Source organism: Lissotriton helveticus, chromosome 4_1 (assembly GCF_964261635.1).
Source record: "Lissotriton helveticus chromosome 4_1, aLisHel1.1, whole genome shotgun sequence".
Classification (NCBI taxonomy): Eukaryota; Metazoa; Chordata; class Amphibia; order Caudata; family Salamandridae; genus Lissotriton; species Lissotriton helveticus.
This window is the reverse complement of record NC_136063.1, coordinates 1413168624-1413194176: the sequence shown is the minus strand read 5'-3', so window position 1 is coordinate 1413194176 and position 25553 is coordinate 1413168624.

The window sequence follows — 25553 nt, the reverse complement described above, 5'->3', positions numbered from 1 at the left end:
CAAGAAACAACAGCAAGTCATCAGCGTATAACGATATGTATTGCCGATCCCCGCTACTCCGCAGGCCATCGTAGTGGTCCCCCAGTCGGACCTTTGCCGCCAGTGGTTCCACCGCTAGGGCGAACAACAAAGAAGAAAGTGAACATCCCTGCCTAGTACCACGGGACACTCGGTACTGTGAGGATATCAGCGTTCCCACCCATACCCTAGCTACAGCTGACGTATATAATACTTTCGTCCACTGCACAAAGTCGGATCCCAGACCAAAACGCCCCATTGTCTTGTATAGGTACAGACATTCTAAGCTGTCAAAAGCTTTCTCAATATCTACCGATAATATCATTGGTTGTCGGGCCTCTGGCTGGTCTTCCTCAAGCAACCTCACTAATCTTCTAACGTTAGTGGATGTGTTTCTCGTCGGTATGAAACCGGCGTGATCCTCATGGATCAATGTGGTCATATGGCCTAAAAGGCGGGTCACCAAGATGCTGCTCAGTATCTTGTAGTCTGTAGTCAGCATCGATAACGGGCGGTAGGAGGCCGGATTTGTCCCCTCTTGACCTGGTTTTAAAAGCGGAATCACCATTGCTTCCCGCATGGAGGTGGGTAACCGACCCAGGTCTTTCGCTTCCCTATAGACTTCCAGGAGTCTCGGCGACAACAAATCCATATACTTCCTGTAGAACTCTATCAGCAATCCGTCTACTCCTGGTGTCTTATTCCTGGCCATGCGTTTAATAGCGCTCCTAATTTCACCTAACTCTATAGTCTGACCCAAGCACTTTGCTTGCTTCTGCTCTGGAAGTGTGAGTCCCTCCATAAAGGAACCGATTTCTAGGTCCCCTGCCACCAACAAGCTCTCATAGAGCCCCTCATAGTATCTCAAGAAACGATGCAAAATCTCATTTTGCGTATACACCATCTCTCCGTCTTCATTCTCCAGGGCCAGAATAGGGGAGCCTCTCTTCTACGGGTTGGCCAATCAAGCCATCAGAGTTCCTGCATTGTCTCCCTCTGCATGAACCCTCACAGCATAGGCCTTATAGTCAAAGCAGCGCAATGGTTCCACCTCTGCTGCAACCTCTTCCTTCGCTGTCATGACTTTGGCCTGAAGCTCAGGATGATTAGGCCTTGCTAATTCCGCCTTACGTAACCCATCCTCGGCTCGGTTCAGGTCATGGAGGAGCACCTTCCGCACTCCTGCATATTTCCCTATGCAAATTCCCCGGATAATCACTTTGAAAGCATCCCATTCTATCGCCCTCGTTGAGGCCGAGCCAGCATTCTCCGCAAAATAATGAGTGATCCCTTCGCCCACTTCCCTCTGAAAAATCGAGTCCTCTAGTGCTTCAGGTCGTAGTCTCCAAGTGGGGATACTCGACACCCCGGTCATCCAGTGCATGGTGAATAGCAACGGATTATGATCGGAGATCGTCCTAGTGAGATATTCGGACTGCACTATAGCCGGCAGCACCGCTGGCGAGCACAGCACTGCGTCCAGTCGGACATGCAAGTCGTGCATCCTGGAGAAGTAGGAGTAATCACGATCGAGCGGGTGATGTGTACGCCACGCGTCTACCAAACGCCATCTATTCTGCCATTTGAGCCTGCCTTTAGTCAACCTATGATTCGAGGAATCGGCCAGTGGGGGGTGGGACCTATTGAGCGATATATCTATTATGGAGTTGAAGTCTCCCCCCATCACTAGTTAACTCGCAAGATAGTATGCCAATGAACCAGAAAGCTGCGTCAGAAAACCCACCTGATCCACATTAGGCGCATACACACTGCAAAAAGCTATGTCCCTGCCCCTTAGCCTACCTTCTATGGCCACGAACCTGCCTGCTGGGTCTATCGTCTGCCTTGTGACCTGGAAAGGGACCCCTGCTCTAATCCAGATCAGAGCACCTCGTGCAAATGCTGAATAGGTGGTATTGAACACTTGCCCCCTCCAACGTCTCTGCAGTGCTAAGCCCTCCGCCTTATTTAAATGGGTCTCCAGAAGCAGTGCTATGTGTATCCCCCTCCGAACTAAATATGCATGCACCTTGTGCCGTCGCGTCATAGTGTGTAAGCCCCTCACATTCCAGGTAATACATCGTAAATCAGCGGTATCTTCCATTCCCCACAAGTAACATCTGCAGTCCAAATTGTGCTCCCGCTTCTACACTGGTGAACTTCCTCCCCCAACAGGCTCCCCAACTAACCCTGCTGCCCACCCCCCCAAAGAACAGGACCTAGTGACGAACCGCTAGTTCCCATCCAAACCATTACAAACTCTAGCACACTGAGGGGGACTGGGTGCCGACGGGCCGACGCGCAACCTCTGCGCGCATCTCACCTCAAACTGAGCCCTGGATAAATAAATAAAAAAAATAAAAAAACTTTAATGATCCCTCCTCTTCCCCCCAGCTCTCTTTCCAAAACCTGTGACAGGGAGTCCACTTAAGCTGCAAAGTCTCATCCTGTTCAATTCATCAGCTGCCTCAGCTCTCATCCAACATCCCTTCTGCCGTTGCCGGTGTGAACCTCGGCAGGCGCACACTGTCCGCCTCTGATTGTTCGGTATCAGATCTATCTTTATCTTTTTCCAAATCCGTTCCTCCCGGAGACAGCCCTCCCTGCGCTCCCGACAATGTTGCTACCACGTCCAACACATCCCGCCGTTCTGCTTCCGTCTGTAGCAACGAGGGTCTCCTCAGGCATTTCTGTCTGTGCCGAAGCCTCCTCGACTTCCTCTGAGGCAAATGGTCTGTGAGAAGTCGCGTCTTTTGCTTGTTGCCATCTTTCCCAGCTCTGTATAATTCTAATCAAGCACAGGCGTAAATCAGCGGTGTCTCCCATTCCCCACAAGTAACATCTGCATTCCAAATTGTGCTCCCGCTTCCACACCAGTGAACTTCCTCCCCCAACAGCCTCCCCAACTAACCTTGCTGCCCACCCCCCCAAGAACAGGACGTAGTGATGAACCGCTGGTTCCCATCCAAACCATTACAAACTCTAGCACACTGCAAAGCCCAACAGCAGTCACTGAGGGCACACCTTAAGGGAGATGAGGGAGACTGGGTGCCGACAGGCCGCCACCCAACCTCTGCGCGCATCTCACCTCAAACTGAGCCCTGGATAAATAAATAAAAATAAATAAATTAAAAAAAAACTCTAATGATCCCTCCTCTTCCCCCCCAGCTCTCTTTCCAAAACCTGTGACAGGGAGTCCACTTAAGCTGCAAAGTCTCGTCCTGTTCAATTCGTCAGCTGCCTCAGCTCTCATCCCACATCCCTTCTGCCGTTGCCGGTGTGAACCTGGGCAGGCACACACTGTCCGCCTCTGATTGTTCGGTATCAGATCTATCTTTATCCTTTTCCAAATCCGTTCCTCCCGGAGACAGCCCTCCCTGCGCTCCCGACAATGTTGCTACCACGTCCAACACATCCCGCCGTTCTGCTTCCGTCTGTAGCAACGAGGGTCTCCTCAGGCCTTTCTGTCTGTGCCGAAGCCTCCTCGACTTCCTCTGAGGCAAATGGTCTGTGAGAAGTTGCGTCCTTTGCTCGTTGCCATCTTTCCCAGCTCTGTATAATTCTAACCAAGCACAGGCGTCTTCCGGGGTATCATAAAAACACGTTTTGCCGTCTACAATTACCCGTAACTTGGCCGGGAATAACAGGGAGTACTGGAGCCCATCTTCTCTCAGTTCCCTCTTGACGGCCAAGAAGGAGGTCCGGCGTCGCTGGATTTCATATGTGTAGTCCGGGAATAGGTTGACCTTACTGTTCCCCACTTGGTAGGGGCCATCTACACGTGCTTTCTGGAGCAGGAGACCTCTGTCGCGATAGTGCAACAGCCGCGCCACCACCGGCAGTGGGGGTCGTCCCTGCTGAGGCGGTCTAGCGGGCACTCTGTGCGCTCTTTCCAAAGTGTAGAAGGTAGTGGGCCTTCCGGTGCCACCACTGTTTTGAGCCATGACTCAAGATACTGCACCATGTCGGCCACCTCCGTTTTTTCTGGCAGTCCCACTATACGGATGTTGTTCCGGCGAGTTCATCCTTCAGCATCTTCGGCCCTTTTCTCTAGCGCCCCAATGCGATCCAAAACATTAGTCATTGTAGCCCTGAGGTCGTTTTGTAGTGGTTCGATGGACTGGAGTGCTCCCTCCACTGTTTAAACTCTGTCTACCGGTTTTCCATGGTCAGCTCGCAATAGGCCTAACCCCGTGGCCACCTGTGCTATGTCCTGCTGTAGCGCCGCCTGGGAGTCTGCTATCGCTGTCAGGATTTTGTCCAGCTGTAGGTGGGGATAACGTAGCTGCTCGGGATCTTCCTGCTCCCACTGGCCAGGTAGTTTACTGTCCGATAGCTGCTGAGCCCCGTCCTTCTTCCCTTTTAATTTTCCCATGGTGAGGCGCCGCGAGGAAGAGAGCCCCCCAACTTACCGGACAGATGGTCCTTTAGAGTCCCGCTCCAGGAGGGGTCGCCACCACCTTCCCCCAAGTGTCGAATCCAGCCACTCCGCTCTTCTCATAGCAAATCGGGACTAACTCCAGTCAAGATAGGGCATCTGCGTGGTCTTTCCACTGTTAGAGTTCGTTCGGCCTCTGAGTCTCATGATGGCCACGCCGACTATGGCGGTAAGGTCCCCCAGCCGTTCCTCTACGCCCCCCCCAGACAATTTCCTCAGGGGTCTGTTAACTGTGGTCCTGGCCAAGGCACCTTGTCCCCTTTGTCTTGTTAGAGCGGGCCTCTCTCTCCTCTAATCATAAGGGCGCCTCTCCCGCTGATCTCTACGCATGCGGCATCCCAAATCATGATCTTCGACCTCCAGGAGGGCCATCTGCGACGTCCCACAGACTCCCCCACTGTATTTCCTGTTCAGGGGAGGCAACGGCCTCGCCCCCCACCATCCAACGCCCGGCCTCCTACTGTGGTCCGTCGGGTCCGGGGTCCCTTGCCACAGTCACCAGCAGGCCCCCACGTTCCTGGCAGCAGCCTTCTGGCTTTCTCCGGTGGTCTCCCAATGTCTGTGTAGAGCTGGGCCGTTCAGGTCACCGCCCACGGGTCTGTAGCCGAACCCGCTCTTCTTTTCCGGCCTCAATGCTCCGTGACCTCGGGATCCCCGCCGCTCGTGGCCCTCAGCCTCTCCCCACCTTTCACACCAGTGCCAGGTTCGGGCTCTCCCGCCACAGTCCACATTCGCGGGGACTCTTCAATAGCTCCGCAGCATCGCCATGTAGTTCCTGGCTGCTCCGTTGTTATCTCCCGGAGCAGCCTCGGGTTGTCTGCACCATGGGGGGTCCCTCTCCACTCGCCCGCCCCCCACCAAGAGTCCGACAGCTCCTCGGGGCCGACCACCTCTCGGCCCGCCTCCGTTCCGTGTCCTTAATAGGGCACTGCCACATTGCGATCTGCGCCGCACTGGGTTTCATTTGTATTGTCCAGCAGCCATTTTGGGCTTCGTGTCCCTTCTCGCACCGGCCAGACTTCCAGCGGTCATCACCAGTGTCCCGGGACAGGCTCCAGTCCCAAATCACGACCGAGCGGGCTCGGTCCCTACACCTTTCATCTCGGCGGGGTAGGGGGCTCGGAGTACCGTCAGAACAGGAATTTTGGGGGCTCAATTACGGAGCTCGCGATTTAGGCGGCTTCCATCATCGGCCCCAAGCCACGCCCCATGCGCGGCGCTCATGTATAATAAATTAATTGGGCGCCGTGATCATGTGGAGTGCCTGGGCATATATTAAACAAGTGACGGGCTGCTTGTAAAATGAAAGCAGAAATTGCCCGCTAAATGCTGCAGGAAAGCATGTGTGCCTGCAGTAGTAAAAACTCATTATAGACAGTAGTGCTTACAGACTTAAAAAGACGTGTCGTGTAACTACCAAAGTAAAGGGGCCAGTGGCCATCGGAGGTAACAAATGAAGACAAGGCTGTACTAAGGAGGGACTAATAAGCCAATTACTGAATCAAAAGCCAGCATTTACGAAGGACAAAGTCACAAGCCATTGAAAAATATGGGTGGAGAGTGGGCGGCGCTTCTCCTCCATTCTCCACTACAGCAAGTCTCGCAGAGCAGCGCAAGCATGCTGACTCAGGCTCGACCTAAAAATTTACTTGCCATAGTACAGGCAAAGTAAGAATATTGCAATGGATGACAAATGGCAGAGAGTACAACTTGCCAGGCCTTAGAAACAGGATCGTTAGTTGTCCGTTTAACTGCCAAAAGAAGAAAAAGACTTTCTGAATAAAGGAAGTTGATTTCGATCAAACTGTAGGGACTGATGAGGCTAAAATGAGATTAACCAAAAAGCTGTGCAATTGCGGCAAAATAAGGAAATTTTTCAACAACAGTTGCAACATTTTGGGTTGTTGAGGAAGTGTTGAGCACCGGTAAGGTGTGTGTGTGTGGAAATAAGGTAATATGGCATCCTCAGAAGTTGGGTCAGAAAATAGGCAAAGGTTTGACAAACACATTCGTGGCCTGGTATGGAGGCCAAAATTCAAAAGTAAATAAGAAATTATATGAGGTGTCAATGCATGGACGACAAGGAGAGGGTAACTAGGAACCCCCCTTGTCTCTTGAGGAAAATCCAACCAGGTTTTGGGTGATGGTGATCTGCAGATTGTGGGGCCAATCAATATGGCACTATTGGGTGATTGGCCCATCTTTTTGTTAGTCGACTACTACTTTAAGTGGGAGGGCAACATTTGTCAGCACAGTAAATATAATAATAGTTATTGATTTTTTATAAGTGTATTTAAAGTAAATGGCTGCCAAAAAAGATAATCACTGAATGTAGGGTCCAGTTTGTGTATCATGATGTCAGAGGTTTTCACCATACCTGAATGAGTTTGTATATTAATAAACTGTGGTATGTCTTCTGCACTTGAATGTGGAAGGGGAAGGGGTCCCTTGGGTAACCCTTCCCATTTGCAAATGGGTTACTACCAACTTTGAGTAGACAGTAAAGTGCAAATGTTTTGAGGCCACATGTTGGTACCAATGCCAATCGGTGTTTAGAAGGGATGCTTTAAAAACGTCCCTTCCAAATACCCAAGCGCAAACCCAAATTGTGATTTGGTAACAGGTTACTGAAACGCAATAAGGCCTTTGTGTATTTAAAAATGCCTTTTGAGTTCACAAACAGCCTGATTCTGCAAATTGGGTTGTTTGCAACCACCAAAAGTCTTTGTTCATCTAGCCCACTCTTATGGACGACAGAAGTTTGGAGTAAGAATCATTCTGATGCAGCAGAAGGGGTAAAGTCCATGGACTTGAGAGTTAAGACTTCAGCGCTAAGTAAGGCTGCTTTTTTCAAATGAAACTTTACAGTGGCAATGCAAGGGGAGAATATGATAAATAGTATACTAGATTTTGATTTGTTTTCAGCTTGAGGGTCATGAGAGAAATGTTTTTCTCCAGAGAAAGGAAAGCTAAGATTCCCAAAAAGCATTGAGTGAAAAGCGGTGTAAGTTGATGGGCAACAAAATTAATTGCAAATCTTGCTTTTGAAATCATGTAGCAATTAACCCTGGGCGTAGTGGGCGTAGTGGGGCTTCGCGAAGCTACGCGAAGTGGGCAAAAAACTACCCCCACCCACGCACTTCACGTAGCCCCACTACGCGCCACCCGCCTCCCTCCCGCCCTCCCTAAATGCTTAAATGACATTATAAATGAATTATAAAACCACTTACCTTGTCCGCCGCGTCCCCGGGGCTCCCTCTCGTCATCGCGCCGCCAGTATCTAAGACGGCGGCGCCGGCGGCGCGATGACGAGAGGGAGCCCCGGGGACACGGCGGACAAGGTAAGTGGTTTTATAATTCATTTATAATGTCATTTAAGCATTTAGGGAGGGCGGGAGGGAGGCGGGTGGCGTGCAACTTTGCTACGCCCACGAAGTGGGCGTAGTGTTGCCTGCTTCGCCTACTTTGCAAAGGGCGAAGTAGGCAACACTACGCCCACTTCATGGGCGTAGCGAAGCTGCCCGCCCAGGGTTAGTAGCAATACGTTGTAAAGAGTATTAAATTACGTGAAAAGTAAAAAAAAAATCCTAAAGATTGTCTGCCCTCTGTAAACGGTTCAGAATTCCATAATTGAAATTATTGTAACTATTATGGACTGGTCTGAGAGCACAGCGGTAGCCAGACAATTATTTGAGCATCTTTAGAGAGGGGCTTGGCTTGGTCAACATGTTGGAAGTCAGGAGTACATTTTTTGATTGGGCAGAGGTTTTGTGCTTCCACAAAAACACGCTTGCCTTCCACACCGCTGTGATCATTTTATTTATCCAGCTGCCTCAATTTGAACTTTCAGGGGGAACACATATGACATTGCAATGCTATTGAACTGTCTTAGATGACTAGATATTTTATCTTGTTGTTCTCTGTCAGATTGGTGGAGGGCAGTCACTAACTTACAGGCTTGACAGTGCATTCATAAGTAGACTTTTTTGAATTGCCAATAGCTATTATATGGCTTTGGGGTAAAAATTAAATAAGTAAAAAGTACACTAATAAACTAGAGAAATCTATAGTGAAACAGGAGTGCTTGAATGAATTATATATTATTCGCTGAAAAAAACAAAGGTTAAAGTAATGTTACAGTCAGGTGAAATGTTCAATAACAACGTAACAAAATAAAAATCATCACTTATAGTTATCTGGAGTAACTATAACTTGTGCCCTAAGGCAACTATAACTCGTGCCCCCGTCATGCACAGTTTTGTCATCCATAATTTCTTTGCAAATGTTGCAGTGATATTATCAATTATGTCATAGAGGATGTCACAAGTGCTGTAATACATGGGGAAATTAGCAGTGCATGACCTATAGTTAGGTCAGGATTTCCATAGGGCTGTGCATTTTTGTATTGTTAATAACTTTGGCACGTTTGAATCTCCATGAAACTTTCCAAAACAGTGCTCAATTTTGCCTAATTTTTGCATGGACAGTTTTGGGGTGGTCCATCAAGCAGGGGGAAAAAGAGGGTCCGACAATGCAAAACCCATACACTTTTTCCATAGACTTCTTTAAGCATGGCTACAGCGAAAACTGCTGCACTGAATTACACCAAATTTGACAGGAAGCTAGCAACTGGTCAACATATTGTTCTTTTTGGGATTTGGTGTAAATCTATTCAGTAAGTTTTTTAGAAATTAGCTATCAAATAAATATGTAAATCTGGAAGGTTGATTCCTCGAGAGGTTTTAGAATCTTGCGAGACTACCAATTAAAAAATAGAGTGGTCTGATTGGCCCAGGGATCTTTCTTTCTACGTCTTCTATGTTATGTAGAAATTGTCATGCTGTGAAAATTCTGTCTAATAACTCAAGGCTGCTTACACTACTTAGTGTGTAGTATGTAAACTTGTGTGGAACATGCTGAACAAAAGTCAACTGTCACCTACACACATAGTTACTCTTCATTGCAAAGATTTATAATGTGTTCAATACCTCGACACGCCTATGAAGCATTAGGACCATATGCGTTTTGTAAAGACTTACACCCATTAGCTGGACCCAGACTGTACAAAATATGGTAGAAAAGTAATATGGTAGTACCACCACTATGTAAACTATGAAAAAATGAACACGCGCATCAGATGATGTTATCAGTGAATTCATTAGTAATGTCATCAATTATATTATTTGAGATGTCATTGATGAGGTTATAAAAGATGTCAGATAACATATCTTGAGTGATGCAATATGTGAAGTCATACGTAGTGCATGGCAGGGACACAATTGAGGAATTTCTGTATTTTATTTCATTTCAAAATGTTAATATTAATGTTGTAATGTTGTCACTGTCATATTCACTATAATGTTACTTTAACCTTTGTTTTTTTTAGTTTGTGTCTGTGTGTGTATATGACCTACTGGAGGTCACCAGTAGGTAGGTATAGTTAGGACTTAGTTTCCATAGGAAAAGAGTTTTTTTGATTTGCCAATAGCTTTAACGTTGTTTGACGAATCTTCGCGAAATTTTCAAAACTAATGGGGCATTCAGGTCATCTGCTGACTTGAAATTTTCGGAGTGATCCATCAAGCAGGGGCCGAGAAAAAGGGGGGTCCAAAATGCTTTTTTTCCATGTGAACTTCCATAGGAAGCGCAGCTACAGTCCAAACTGCTGAACAGAATTACACCAAATTTGTCAGAAAGGTAGCTCTTGGTCCAGAGAACACTCTTTTTGTTAAATGGTGTAAATCCGCTCAGTAGTTTTAGAGACATTTAAAGATTTCTCAGATCTATAGATGTGGCCTCGATGGGTCTGCAAACCCTCACAATCTTGTGCCTGAGATCTGGTTGGCTACCAACACTTCAAACCAGGAAGTGTTTGCAGCCATCTTGTGACTCGAAGTCACAAGCAAAAAGTTTAAAAAACAAGAAAATGGGGCAGGATAGTAACACCCTGTCCCCCTAGGCCTGTTCAGGGTGTCCCACAAGGACCCCAGGGCCAAAACAAAAGCATTCTTTTTTAATTTTCAGCGTAATTCGCAGTGGATCTGTGAATCTGGCAGACATTTTTTTTTAAAAAGCACGGGCTCTCGCGCTTCATTTACATTAGGACCCCGGGTGGGCCAGGACCCAGGGGAAATAACTAAAAAAGATGTAGGGGACAGCATGACGTCCCGCAGCCCTGGGGACCACCACCTCTCTGGGCTATTTTGAATTAGAATGTGTGGACTGCTCCAGACCCCCCACGCAGCCCCGGAGACTACCACCTCCCTGGGGCTATTTTTTTAAAATGTGGGGCCTATTAAAAAATGCAGGGGGCCATGTGCCCCCCGGGGCTATGTTAAAAATGGGAGGGGGAAGCATGGCCCCCCTCCTGGAGCCATAAATGGCCCTGGGGACTGCCACACCCCAGAGCCGGCTCCAGCACTGTCCCAGGGTACCCTCCCCCAGGACATCCCAGTTTGGTATGGCTTGGCGGGAGCACTGCACTCCCTTAAAAAAAATGGCCAGGGCACAGGGGATGTGGTCCCCGGGTAGAAATTGGCCTCTTTATGGGGCCCGCGTGACCACCCTCCTGGTCCATTGTAATAAAATAAAAAAAGGGCCAGGCCCCGGGGTATGGGGTCCCCGGGACCCAAAAGGATCAAGGGAAGGATGGGGGCCACACAGCCCCCTTCCTAAAATAAAAATGTAGGCATAGTTAGAAATTAGCAGTTTAAAAACCTTTGAAATTCACTTAAAAAAACATAGGTTTTAGGGATGTTATAGTCAGGAATTAGCATTTAAAAAACCTTGGCAATTCACTGAAGAAACCATAGGTTTGAGGGACGTTATAGATAGAATTAGTATTAAAAAAAACTTTGAAATTCACTGATCAAACCATAGGTTTCAACGACGTTATAGTTAGAAATTAGCATACAAAAACCTTAGAAATGGACTGAAAAAAACCACAGGTTTCAGGGACGTTATAATTAGTTGGACATTTCACTCGTACAAAACCAGAGAAATACCACTGCCATAGTTAGTTAAGCTAACTATTACTCGTGCCCCCGCAATGCACTCCTGATGATGTCACATATTACATCATTCATGACATGGTCAGTGACATCACTGATGACATCTCAAATGACATCGCTGATGACATCATCCATGTGATAATCTGATGCACCTCCTCATACCCTAATATAACCTTTGATACACCCACACTAAAATACCGACTATCATGTTTGGAACTAAAGACACACCAATTCCAGTTACTACATACCCACTCCCTGATTCCTAGGTCTACACACACATCCACTCATTCACCCATACAGTCACTCATACTTGCAGTCACTCATCAATGCAGGACTATCATATGCACAAGTACACCTACACTCACACACTGCCACTCATCCACAGAGTTACTCACGCACCTAGTCAGTAATGCAAAGAATCAATCACACTCCCATTTGCGCACCTATACAGTTATACACATACCACCTCACATATTCATATAGATACTAACACATACTTACTCTCGTATACAATCACTGATACAAGCACACACTCATCCATGCAGCCAATCTAACAATTACTCACTCTCACATATTGTCATTTATATACTCCAACACTCACATATACTGCCTTTTACATACACTGTTCCTCATTCATGTACCACTGAGACATCCATTCACTAACCAACACACCCATAAACACACACACCCACCCAAACAGCCCTTCACAGATCACTCTTGACCCTTATACACCCAGTGAATCTCCTACTCACACATCTTTCGACAGAGCCAGACCCCCCACCCACCCACACAGATACTCAGGCACCCATACAGACAGTCAGACAGCCAATCAATAACCCATATAGACACTCATGTAGCTACTCACCAACCCATGCAGCCACTTACACACCAACTGACTGACTGATACAGACATTCACACAGATTAGTCAGTAACCCATGCATTCAGTAAGATACGTATAATCACTCACTTATACAGTCAGTCACGTACCTACTAAATCATCCATTCATATACTTATACACTCACTCATTCTTCAATAAACCTTGGCATATATATATATATATATATATATATATATATATATATATATATATATATATATATATATATATATATATATATATATATATATATATATATATATATATATATATATATATATATATATATATATATATATATATATATATATATATATATAATATATATATATATTCTGCTCAACTTCTTTCACACCGGTAAAAGAATGGACGGCACTCAGTGATTCGATTTTCACCAATTCATTTAGGTTTATTCAATCAAAAATAGGATGCATTTCGGCATAGCGCCTTTGTCTGCTGATATTCACACAATGTCAGCTTACATTTTTAAATATAGTTACGTGATAACGTCATATCAGCTCACATTCTACAACAAATTTACACTACCTGCCCCAATCCGCCAATCTCTTTCCTCAATAGCTCGCTGGCTCAGGGTGTGGTAATTCCAGCTCTTAAATCTGCCACCATAGTGCCCATCCTGAAGAAACCTGGTGCGGACTCTTCCGCTCCAGTTAATTACCGCCCCATCTCCCTCTTGCCCTATTTGGGCAAGGTGTTGGAGCGGCATGTAACATCGGTCCTTAGTGCCCATGTAGAAGCCAATGGAGTCCTAGCATCTCGCCAGGCAGGCTTTCGACCTAGGCACTCCACCGAGTCCGTCGTGGTGTCGGTCCTGAACAACCTCAGGGAGGGTATGGACCAAAACAACTACCAGGCCCAGGTACTCCTCGATCTCTCCGCCGCCTTCGACACGGTTGATCATACCATCTTACTTTCCCGTGTCGGAGCGGCGGGGGTCGGGGGCTCAGCCCTGGTTTGGCTATCATCCTTCCTGAGGGACCGCACCCAGGCGGTCCGGTTGGGGGACTTTTCAGCCACACAACTCAAGGTCACTTGTGGTGTTCCCCAGGGTTCTTCTCTATCCCCTCTCTTGTTCAATCTCTATATCTATCCTCTGATCTTTGCTCTTCAACAACTGGAGGTCACCGTTTATAATTATGCGGATGACCTCCAGCTTATCTTTTCCCTCTCTCCTTCTCCCCATTCTATTTCCAATTTTCAGACTATTATGATTTTCATCAGGGACTGGATGGACCACAACCATCTGAAGCTGAACCCTGATAAAACAGAATTGGTCCTTACGGGTGGTCCCTCCAGTCCCTGGAACTCTTTATTCTGGCCTTCTTCCTTAGGATCCCCTCCCACTCCCTCTTCCTCAGTCAAAACTTTGGGTGTCAAGATCAATAATCAACTGGACCTTCATTCACAAATTAACTCTGTTGCTTCTTCTTGCTTTCTCGTTCTTCGAACTATTCGCTCTGTCTCTCGTTTCTTTTCCTCCCCTGCACTTAAACTAATCATGTCCGCTCTGGTGATCTCCCGGCTGGACTACGCTAACGCGCTATACAACAGCATACCGGCGTATAGTTTGCGCAAGCTCCAGCTGGTTCAAAACCAGGCGGCCAGATTGGTGTATGGTCTCCCTCGTTCCCATCACTCCACCCCCTTACTGAAGGCACTACATTGGCTTCCAGTTAGGGAGCGATCCCTTTTTAAAACTGGCTGCATGGTCTTCCAGGCGCGCCAGGGTACGGCTCCTGCCTTCATTTCTTCTTTGTTAAAGGAGTATACCCCTGTTCGGGAGCTTAGATCATCCTCCCAATCTCTTCTCCATGTACCCCGCTACCGACGTAAGAAATGGGGCGGAACCAATTTCTCAATTTTGGCACCATCCTTTTGGAACTCCCTTCCTGACCACCTACGTCTAGCTAGACATTATTCCCTCTTTCGAAAAGACCTCAAGACTTTTTTGTTTACCCAGGCTTTTCCCAATGTTATCTGATTTTAAATTTCCCTTCACTGGCTTGTTGTTCCTACTGTTAAACTAGCTTTCATAAGCGCCAAGAAACCGCATGGTGAATGTAGCGCTATACAAATATTTTAAATTCAAATTCATATCCTTGAGTTGATTGACACAAAGGATGGACTAAATGTAAGTTTCACGGTGGCCATTTTGAAGTTACCTAGTACTTACATTCATTCTGGCCAGTTTGGACAAACGTAAAAATTGTTATTAAGCCCTGGATGTATATATATATTACCTACTGGCGGTCGCCAGTAGGTAGTTATAGTTAGGACCTAGTTTCCATAGGAAATCCGCAACATTCTATTGGGAATAACTTTGGCGCCAGTGGACGAATCTTTGCGAATTTCTCAAAGAAGATGGCCCGCTCCGCTCCGCTCCTTCCCTGAAAGTTTGGGGGGGATTCGTCAAGTGAGGGCTGAGATAAAAGGGGGTCCCAAAACGTGTTTTCCCCATGTTATTTTCCATAGGACGATTAGACACGGCTACAGCCCGAACGGCTGAATGGAGTTATAAGAAATTTGGCAAAAAGGTAGAGTCCAGTTCGCAGATTACACTTTTCTTTAAATGGTGTAAATCCCTCCAGTAGTTGCTGAGTAAATTAAAGTTGAAATCAATTATATATCTATAAGCGCGCACGGGTTTTCTCAAGGGGTCCATTAAGGACCCCCAAGGCCAAAAAAAACGTATTTTTTCTAAAAAGTTGCGAGGTGCGCGCACCCGGTCGCGCACCTCGATTTATAAGAGTGTGAAAAACTATAGTGGAGATCGTGGAACGGGGGCAAGGTAGAGACTCCCTGACCCACTAGGATTTCTATGGGGGTCCCTGAAGGAATTCAACGGGCAAAAAAAAATATTTTTGGGAGAAAAAAAAATACTGCGAGGTGCGCGCACCGTGCGCGCACGTCGACAAACAAACACAAAAAAAATATAGTTAAATAACATGTTTGCAGAGTTTAGATGTTGGTTGGCTCTAAAAAGAGCCGTTGTGTTTATAAAGTGGTTTTGGTACCTACAAGTAAGTACCGATGCAGAGTCGTAAATTCAAAAGGAAGACTCTATTCCCCTCATCTGTAAAATGTACACCATCACTCCTATAGATGCCTTGCATGTTGTAACGCAAGTTGTTGTGGTATATAGAACCCATGCCATAGTCTCTGAGGAAAGCAGAAACAGACTTATTCACATGTTTCCTTGCTTTCTCAATCTGTAGGCAATATTGGTTGGACCAGTTCTATTTTTGTCTTTGGCATATATTTGAATATACAAAGGCAGTTTGTGGAAAAAGTTACATCAATTGCCCAAAGGTGTCCTTTAAAAGCATTTCCAGACCTACCCCAGTCAAAGTGCCCAGGTCATTTCCACCTTTTCTTGTTTTCATTACTGCCCTTCATTCACCTCTACTCTCCAAAAGTAGTCTTCCTTCACCATTGTCTGTTTCTTACTTATGTTTCCTTTTTCCTTAATCATTTCCTTGTGTTGCTATATCGCTCAATCTCTTCTCACTCCCCCCCAACTTTATTTCTAATGCATCATCCCTCAGTGACCTTCAGTCACTCCACTTCTTTCATTCCTTCACTCCATTTTGTTCACTACCCTTCCTTAATTCCCTTTCTCGCTATCATTTAATTCATCCATCTCTAAATCTCTTCCACAATTTTAGTCACTATAACTCAATTTTTCTCTCACTCACTCCCCACTTCTCATTTTCACTTCCCTACCTTTTATCATCCTCATACCCCTTCCATTACCATCACTCCACTTCTCTTAACCTTCACTCCCCTTTCCCTACTCTATTTCCCTCTCTCCGTCCCTTACACTGCTTCCCTGTCTCTGCCCCGCTCTCCTTCTCTCACTCACCCTCCCTCACTCTCTTTTCCTTAGTGCCCTTCCCTTACTTTTTCACTCCCCTTAACTCACTCCCCTACCCTTAGTCCCTTTCTTTTACTCACTGTTTGTCTCACATTTCCTCACTCATCATACTCTCCTTTCCTCACTCACCATACTCTCCTTTCCACACTCATTCCCTCAGTCCCTTCCTCTCCCTCACTCTGTCATTTTAGTCATTCATTTATACACTACACATTCTCTCCCTCTCTCTCTCTCTCCTTCACCCTTCCTTTCTTTCACTTTCTGTTTCCTTCACTCCTACTTTCTTTTGTATTATGAAATATATATTATAACTCAATTTTTTCTTTTCTTCCACAGATAGTATATTTTTTACTATTGATTCATCACTCTCTTACTTCTCTTTCTCTCTTTCTCATTCTTTAATCTCTCTCTTGTTCCCCTTCCTTTACTCATTTTACTCTCCTTTACTCATTCTCATTACTTCTCTTCATTTTTCTTTATAGTCTTTCTGTCACTATCAGTACTCTTTCTTCACCCTCACTCACCTTGTCCAATTACCTCTTTCTCTCTCTGTCCCTTACTTCTCTTTCCTATCTTACTCTATTACTACCTTTGTCTTGTTCTATCCCTCAGTATCTTCTCACTCCCCCTTACTCTCTTTCCATAACTTCATCCCTCAGTCACCTTCACTCACTCAACTTATTTCACTTCCTCACTCTCTTTCGCTCACTTCCCTTTGTTTATTACCTCCGTCACTCTCCTTTCCTCCATCCATCTCTAAGTCTCTTTTTCCTCAATCACTACCTTGTGTTGCTTTATCGCTCAATCTCTTCTCACTCCCCCTTACTATATTTCTATTACATCATCCCTCACTGATCTTGAGTCACTCCGCTTTTTTCACTCCTTCACTCCCTTTTCCTCACTCCTCTTCCTTTATTGTCTCCATCACTCTCCTTTCCTCTGATGAAGGGTTAAAATCACGCTCTACCATCTGATCACCAGAAAGAGCATCTCTTAGCTGTCTTGATAGCGAAATGTCACATATGGCCCTGCCAGAGAGAACCTGAAATATGCTTAAAAACCCTCAATTTTTGCTATGCATGATCAACATATTAAATCCCACTAACTCCCTGAATCCTGGGGTTATAGACCCAAGGCTGAGGCATAAAAGACATGTCTTGGGCTAACAAAATGCACTAGGCCACAATAATGTTAAAAATGCATTCCTCTGCTGCACTGAAAAATAACATGGTAAATTGGCTTAATGTGAAGTAGTAATTTTTCACAAAGGCCAACGCCCACACACACACACGTACACCAGACTCAGCTGGCGCAGAGGCAGATTGACACATTTCAGGGACTTTCCACTGAAGTCTTGTTTTGAAACTTAGTTATTCGAAATAAGCCACAAGCTTCTTACAAAACTAACGCCTAACGTAAGTTTCCGGTCACCATACATTTTTAGAAATATGTACTGAACAAAATGTTCTAGCCCATAGTGTACAGAACAAAATGTTCTAGCCCATAGTGTACAGAACAAAATGTTCTAGCCCATAGTGTACAGAACAAAATGTTCTCGCATGGCCAACCAACTGTTGGGACACCTGACCGTCCCCACTGTCCTAGGACAATGCGGTCACAACCACCTGCGTCAGAAAATACGTCAGGACAGTGTTAGTTCCTTATTTTGAAGTATAAGAGATCTACCATCACATTTAGAAGGCAGAACTTTCCAAGCTAACTTCTTGGGCGGTCCTCCAGTCGACTGAACTATCTGATTTAGGAACACGCAAGCCTATTCTTCCAGGTGATGCCTTCCTGAATGAGATAGTAGCTTAAGCTCTCATAATTATCTCAATTTGCTAAATGCTTTTTCATCCATTCCCAATTCCTTGCAATAGTCATAGGTATCTTTCAGCATTAGATTAGCATTAAATCTGCTGGGGTTCTTTCCCCTAGGCAGGTGCTTCTAGGCACTAGGCCTGATAGGAGTGTACTTTGAATAATTAAGCTGGAATTCTAGTATGCTTTTTAAAAATCTAAACCACTGTTATTTTATTCTTGCTAAAATGTTTAAACCTGCAATGATAGTTCTCGGCGGAGACATTGTGTAAAGGCAACGTACTTCCTCGAACAGTTAGAAGCCTTCGTAAACATTTCCTGCTTACACAGAAAGTCGTCTTTTTATGAATAGCCACTTCTGTTTGCATCGCAATAACTTTTAGAAATAATTGATTCCTAGTACAATTCCTGGCAGAGTGAAGCCAGAGCTTTTTAAGAGTGATCTCTTGCATTATGCGTTATTGTTATTGATACACATGTGCTTATAATAATAAAACATGCCACTCCAACTTGACCAGCCGTCTTTTTCACGTTATTGCTCTTCCTTTTATCAGTGCCTGATTGAGACGATCATCCAGACCACAGTGAGCGTGACCACACCCTAAAAGAGGCTCGGGAAGGCCTCTTCAACCCTCTGTCAGCTGGCGTACCACGAAATTGATCCTGCCAAGATTCTGCCGACATTGGGATTTGGAGTGCAACAGCGCATTGTGCCACGGGGTCCGGTCTCCTCTGCTGACCAAGGGGTAAGTCAAGGATTTTTTGTTTTTCCCTTGAATTGCCCTTGGGGTCTGAGTGGAGGGGACAGGTTCTCTGGGGCCTCTCTGCTGCCTCTTGCCCGGCTGTCGGCACTCTTGTCTGGCCAGGAATAGTACCCTCTACCCCCTATCTCTCTATCTTTGTGTGGTCACACTTTGTAACTTTTTTCTCAAATACCAGTTATAATTTAGAGTACCCGTTTCTCTCATGTGGTTCAGTGTTTCCTGTGGTTTCCGAAATTCCTGGACAGATGATTTGATGTGCCTATCCTCAGTGTGATTTCCTTGTACAATTATACGACTGGTGTGTCTCACTGCATTTCCCTGTCTTACACTCTGGTTTCGCTTCCGTTTTATATTTGATAACAGTGTCATTTACTCTTCATTATACTACGTATATACAGACATCATTTAATGGTTTTTTTTTCTCATGCTTTCAAAATTACCCGTGTCCTTTAGGCACACGGCCTTTCCCAATTTCATTTCTCCCCTTCTTTCTTCTCCTGATTTGTTTCTGCAAGGATTGGGTATTCTTGTTCACGGACTAGTCATTGTTGTATCTCTGACACTTTCCATTGTCGGAAGGACGACAAGGCAAGACCTACCGCCTTTGTCAGCTTGCCATTTGCGCGCACAGAAAGAGGAAGGGCTCTGTGCTCTGTGTCGACTTCATCCTGCCACTGTGGCTCACTTCACCGCATGGCACTTCACACCACACGATATTAAACACCTGTCTCCCACAGCACCCATCTACTGAACACCCCACCCCTTTTCTCTCCCCTTCACTACTTCTCCGTCCATCTCTAACATCTCTCTCTCCAGCTCATCCCCCAGCCCCCCTCTCCTCTGCGATCTGCAGCGCCACACTGCCTCACGTCCTACTTCCCTTTTCTGGCTTCTGTGAACACTGCCTCACCCGTGGCTTCATTTCCTGCTTTCATATACTGACGCATGCACACACTTTCACTCCAATTTTTCACCTACGACATTTTCTGACTCCATCATTTTCTTTTTCTTTTTATAAGCATTTTTTGCTCCATCTAAAAATACCTTTTTCATTGTTTTTGCCTTCTGTCTCCTGTTTATGCGTTGTGCTTCATGTTTATGTCTGATGCTTCAGGTCATAAGTCTCACTGCTTGTGCTCACGGTACCGTTGCTGCTTCTGTGCCGTGCTTTATGTCCACAGGGTCTGCAGCTGTGCTCGTGATCTTGGCCCCATTCCCCTCCTTGCCCCGCACCTCTCCCCCGCCCTCCCGATGTCTGGGGTGCATCCTCACTGACATTGCCCTTATTGCACTCTCGCTAGGTAGTCTCGCCTTCTCATCTACAAACTGACCACCCGTGCCTCGCCCTCCCCCCCCTTCCAGTACATTCTTTTGCCTCTCACTTGCGCATGCAACTGAGTGCCAAAAGAGGAGGGGTAAGACCTATCCTTCGTCCTGGCCCTTGCCCCCCGGTTCCTGACCCCCCCACACCGGTAATGCTCCACCTCTCCTTATTTCAGTAATGTCCAGCACCCCCCCACATATTCTTCATTGCACTATTCAGTTCATACACGGCAGGCCCGAATTAATTCACAATACCGATACCAACGTATTCACTTCCCTTAACGACGAACTACGCACTATACTCACAGACGCCTGGGCAATTTTAGGAATTACCCCTACGCCAGGCACCCAGCATAACATCTCTACCCAATCTCTTGACATCCTCCCAGACATATTTCTTACCCCACCATCTCCAGACACTATAGACCCTCAGCTGCTGTATACAGAAGAGGCCTCTGATTCTTCCACCCTGTCTGCCCCCCAATCTCTTCCCCTTGGATACCCAGGGTATCCAAACAACCCTGCTACCTCACCCATTCTCATCACTGACGACGAGTCTTCAGTAGACTCTATACAGTCAGGTGCAGCATCTGAAGTAGCATTCGTCCCACCGCCAGAAGGGAAAGGCCCAGACACACCCCCGACATCCGCCTCCAACTCATACTCATATCACACACAATTTCAAAACGATACAGCACCCCTTTTAAGAGCACTACTGTCCGAGTACCCATAACATACTGTGGGTCCTGCGTTCTGCCACACCTGCCGAACCCATCCCACTATTCCAACTTCACATAAGGGAATGAGTAATCATACCACTGACCATATCACGATATTCCTGATCAACAATAACATTGTAGGCATTTCTGACGGCCAACCATCTTGTTTTATCCACGTCACACCCCTTATGAGTTCTGTCCTTCTCACAATATTTCAGGCACTCAATATTGACTACGCCTACCCTCGCCAAGTCACCCTATCTCTCGCACCAGCATTTTCACGCCCCGCCGAGCCTGCAGTAAAGGCTCTCCCGCACAAACATTTTCACGCCCCACCGAGGCCATAGTAAAGGCTCATAGCAGTTCTTACCCCACCCGTGCACCACCTGCTTGTCGCTCACAGGAGACAAGCCCCATGCAGGCTCTTCAGACAGTATACGAGAAAAGAATATTCGGCACTCACCAGAGTGGATCTACAGACGGATCCGCCGACTATCCCCAGGCTTAGAACTACCCACCGTATTCACGTCCTCCTGGCCACGGAACCCACTGCAAAGCAAAATTCGCAATACCTTTGCCCGTCACAATCTTGAATTCCCTGACTTATCCCCAGAAGGAAGATACAGAGGACCTGACGAATTAGATTTAAGATACATACTCTACAATATTGTCTGTAATGAAATAGGAGAGAAACTTATCAGAGATCTGCATCCTCACGTCTGTAGCCCTGAAAACACCCAGGCAGGGTTTGTCTGTCCCTCCATTCCAACATCAGACTGTATCCCACACAGTGTTGCCCAGCAACAGCATATGCATTGAGTAATTTTATGAATAGGATACTGAATTCCACTGTGTATAAGACACCTACTGGCTATTATATATATTTTATTTTGCGCCTTGCAAGTTGGGAAGGACCGACAGTCCTATCTTGGTTTTCCCAGACACCCACATCAATCTAAAATAGCTGACGCTTGCTTTGGAGGCCAACTTCTTTTCCCCGGGTGCACTCCCTTCCAGAATATTGAAATACAAAGCGCCATATATGACTGCATCCTTGAGGCAGTAGCAGGTGAACTCATACGTGACCTCTAGGACCGCACAGACCGCACCGCCCCCATTGCAGAGCCTAATTTTCTTCCACACAAATATTTCATTATGGCAACACCACTCCAACATGTCCTGAAAATTTTTAGTAGCCAGGAACAGCGCATACTCAAACATTGTAGGGAGCTTCACAAGTTAACTAGAAATATGAACTTTCCATGGCCCTCAGAAGGATCTTTTGACGTAAATGTCCTTGAGCACGCCACCACCTTCCTAGACACCAAATACTCTGGCACCAAATTACAAAAAAGGAAGGCCACCTTAAGTCTCTGGCGTATCTTTAAAGAGAACAATACGCAAGAACACACTGCCACCCGGCCCACTGCCCCTCCTGCGCCCCCAACGTACCAAGCCAATGGCATGTATCCCGCAATAGCAGCCGCCGAAAATAAAGAACTGGACTTACAGTGTACAACTAATAATATGCCAACTGTAGGGTATGGTCAACTCCCAAGTGATCTCTTTACCACACCCGAACACCCTCAACATGTAACTGAAGGCATTACTGCCCCATCGACATCATCACCCGGCACCAGCAGTGGCCCAACACTCCCCGTCACAGTGCCAGCCACAATACCCACGGCAATACCCGCCCCAGTCAATTCCCCACCTGTTACACCTCTCTCCAGTGGCAGTCCAACTTTGCACGCCACAGTGCCAGGATTACCAGGGCAAATAAATGAGCAGTTTTCGCTACAACTGAACCCCACTTCTGTCTCAGTCCTGCCTGTTGAGGAGGAAGAGGAGGCGACCAACAATGTGTCCGTCACCTCATCAAACCACTCACGCACGTCATCTCACCACTCATCCGACTCGCCTCGCCAAGCACTCCCCCGCTACCTCGATCTGAACAGCTTCCGTGACACCAATTCTCCACAAATTCGGGATCAGGAGGCCACCTCACAAGACCACATGCCATTCTGCGGTCCAAACACAGGCGAACCGCTGATCACATTCACCACTGTCCAACAACAGAATAAGGATAGAGAAGTACAGGGCCCGCCAGCACCATATTTAGTCCATTATGACAACTGGAGAGCAGCCACAGAATTCAATAAAAGCTTAGAGTGCAGTCCCAATGGAAATGCCCGAACTGACCTGTTCATCCGAGGAAGGCCACCCAGCCCTGAACACGACGACATATCCCTGGTGGTCCGACGTGCCTCACTAAAGTTAGAACAGATAAGTGACAGATTGTCCGAGACCCTCAAGTTTGCCCACTTTAACTCACCAAACACTCAAGCAACAATGAACACTTCGCGACAACTCACTGGACAGGCAGACATCTTTGAAAGCACGGGAGGGATTGGGGAACTAGGTCATAGTAAACAGCAGACAGCCCATTTTCCATCCACACCTTTGCCGAGTGCGGGTCCCTCTCGGGACATAAGAGATTATGAAGGACGGCCGGAAGTGCAGTACCATAGGTCCCCCTCCCCTTGCCGCCAGACAGCTGCGCCAGACCACACACATATGACGGCTGAGACAACTCAGGTCCAGCCTACACCCCCAGACATACCCCCACGGCGCCCCGCACCTGTAGCAGACCCGTTTGCCCCACCTTCCGCCACAGACGTGACAAATTCCTCCAGCCAGCCACACGCCATCAGTGGGACAAACACATCAACAAACCTGTTCTACCAACATCAGGAATTCCAAAACTCGGGGGTTGTGTGCGGGACCAGGAAAAAGAGAAAAACAGAGGTAGAAAGACTCGCAGTATTAGGAACACACGGACGACCAGAGGACATCGCATACGATGTCCCTGGCACGGACGCTCACATTAACTACCAGGTCACTGGCACCGCCTCCATGCGGAACACTGGAACTAGACCAACTAATGGCATGTTCCACAGCAGGCAATGTGCCCTGCGGGACAAGGGCTTAACTCCCAACAAAATAGTGACAATAGGCGAGAATTCAGATTATGCTGTCATCCCCTTCACTGACAATTTGGCTGGATGGACAGAATCCTTAGCCCCGCAGATGATCCCCTGGCCAAGAGAAGGGTCTTTCGACCCTCAGCATATGGCCACTGCAGTAGAATGTATACTGCAGGGTGCAGGGGATGAGGATTGGGACTATGATTATATGGAAGCCAGTCTCAAAATTTGGCAGAAATACGCCATACGATATGACACCACAAGACCGAAGCTCCCAGGTGTAGGGATTAGCCGCCAGATGCCGCTAATATACAAAACAGCAAAGGCCCCCCCGATATATAACTGCTGGTCTTATGCGGAGAAGGAAGCCATTAAAAAGAATCTCCCGCCCCTCACTGAGGGTGCAAGCAAATGGATAGGGGCCCTAGAGAAAAATACTACAGGCATCAAACCAGGGGTTGGCGATATGAAGAGTTTGCTAATTTCCTTAATGGGAGGGGAAGCAGAGGAAATTTTCACAAGTATCAGTAGAGGACTGATAACTATGAACGACACAACATACGATGGAGAACCATTTGATAAAATTAGAGCGGCAGTCCGGACTAAATTGCGCTTGAAATACCCTGATGTTCCAGATATTGGGTCTCTCATGTCACTGACTAAGCAAACAAATGAAGACCCGATTAACTTCATTTCCAGGATGAAAGAAAAGTGGCACCAGGAGTTAGGTGACTCCTGGAATACAACTGGAGGTAATAGCAGACTCTTTTACCACATGGTTAAAAGAGGACTGCCAGACGACGTGCAGGAAAAATTAGATGGAGTAGTCGCAATGGAAGGAAAACCATGGCCTAAAATACAAGACCACATTATACATTTCTGCAAAAAGAAAATAGAACAGGAAAAAAGTAGGCAGCTAGCTATAGAAAATGCAGCTGCAAAATTGGTGCATCAGAATCTTAAGAAAAAAGACGCCCTTGATACGGTCATGTTGGCTGCACCTGTCAGCCAAATGACAGCAGTTACCACCTTTCCACAGGCCGCCCAAAATGCGCTTACTACCAATGCCCAGTCCCCACAACAAGTACAGCAGCCAGCCATACAGCCTGCCATGCAATATGTGCAAGCACAGACACAACAGTAACAACAGCCTGCCATACAGTACTCGCAAACTCCACCACAACAGCCCACAGTGCAGTATGTACAGGCCCCACAACAGCCCACAGTGCAGTATGTACAACAACAGCCCCCTGTACAATACGTGGCACCACTACCTGCTTATGGGAATGACCAACAACAGTACCACAACAATGACAGAAACTACTCCAACAGAAACATGGGTATGCAGAGACGAGGAAATGGAATGGGGCAACAGAGGGCCCAACAACAGGCAGGGACACGCACTTGTTTTTATTGTCACAAACAAGGTCACATGATGAGGGAATGTCGCACTAGACTTCGAGAGCAGGGCCAGCAACTCATGGGCCCCATCCCCCAAGTCCCCATCCAACAAGTAGTACCACAATTACAACAACAACAGATGTTTTCGCAACAGCCCCAGATGTTGTATGCTTATGCCCAGCCGGCCCCACAGCAGATGCAAGTCCCCATGCAGCCACAGCAGATGCAAGTCCCCATGCAGCCACAGCAGATGCAAGTCCCCATGCAGCCACAGCAGATGCAAGTCCCCATGCAGCCC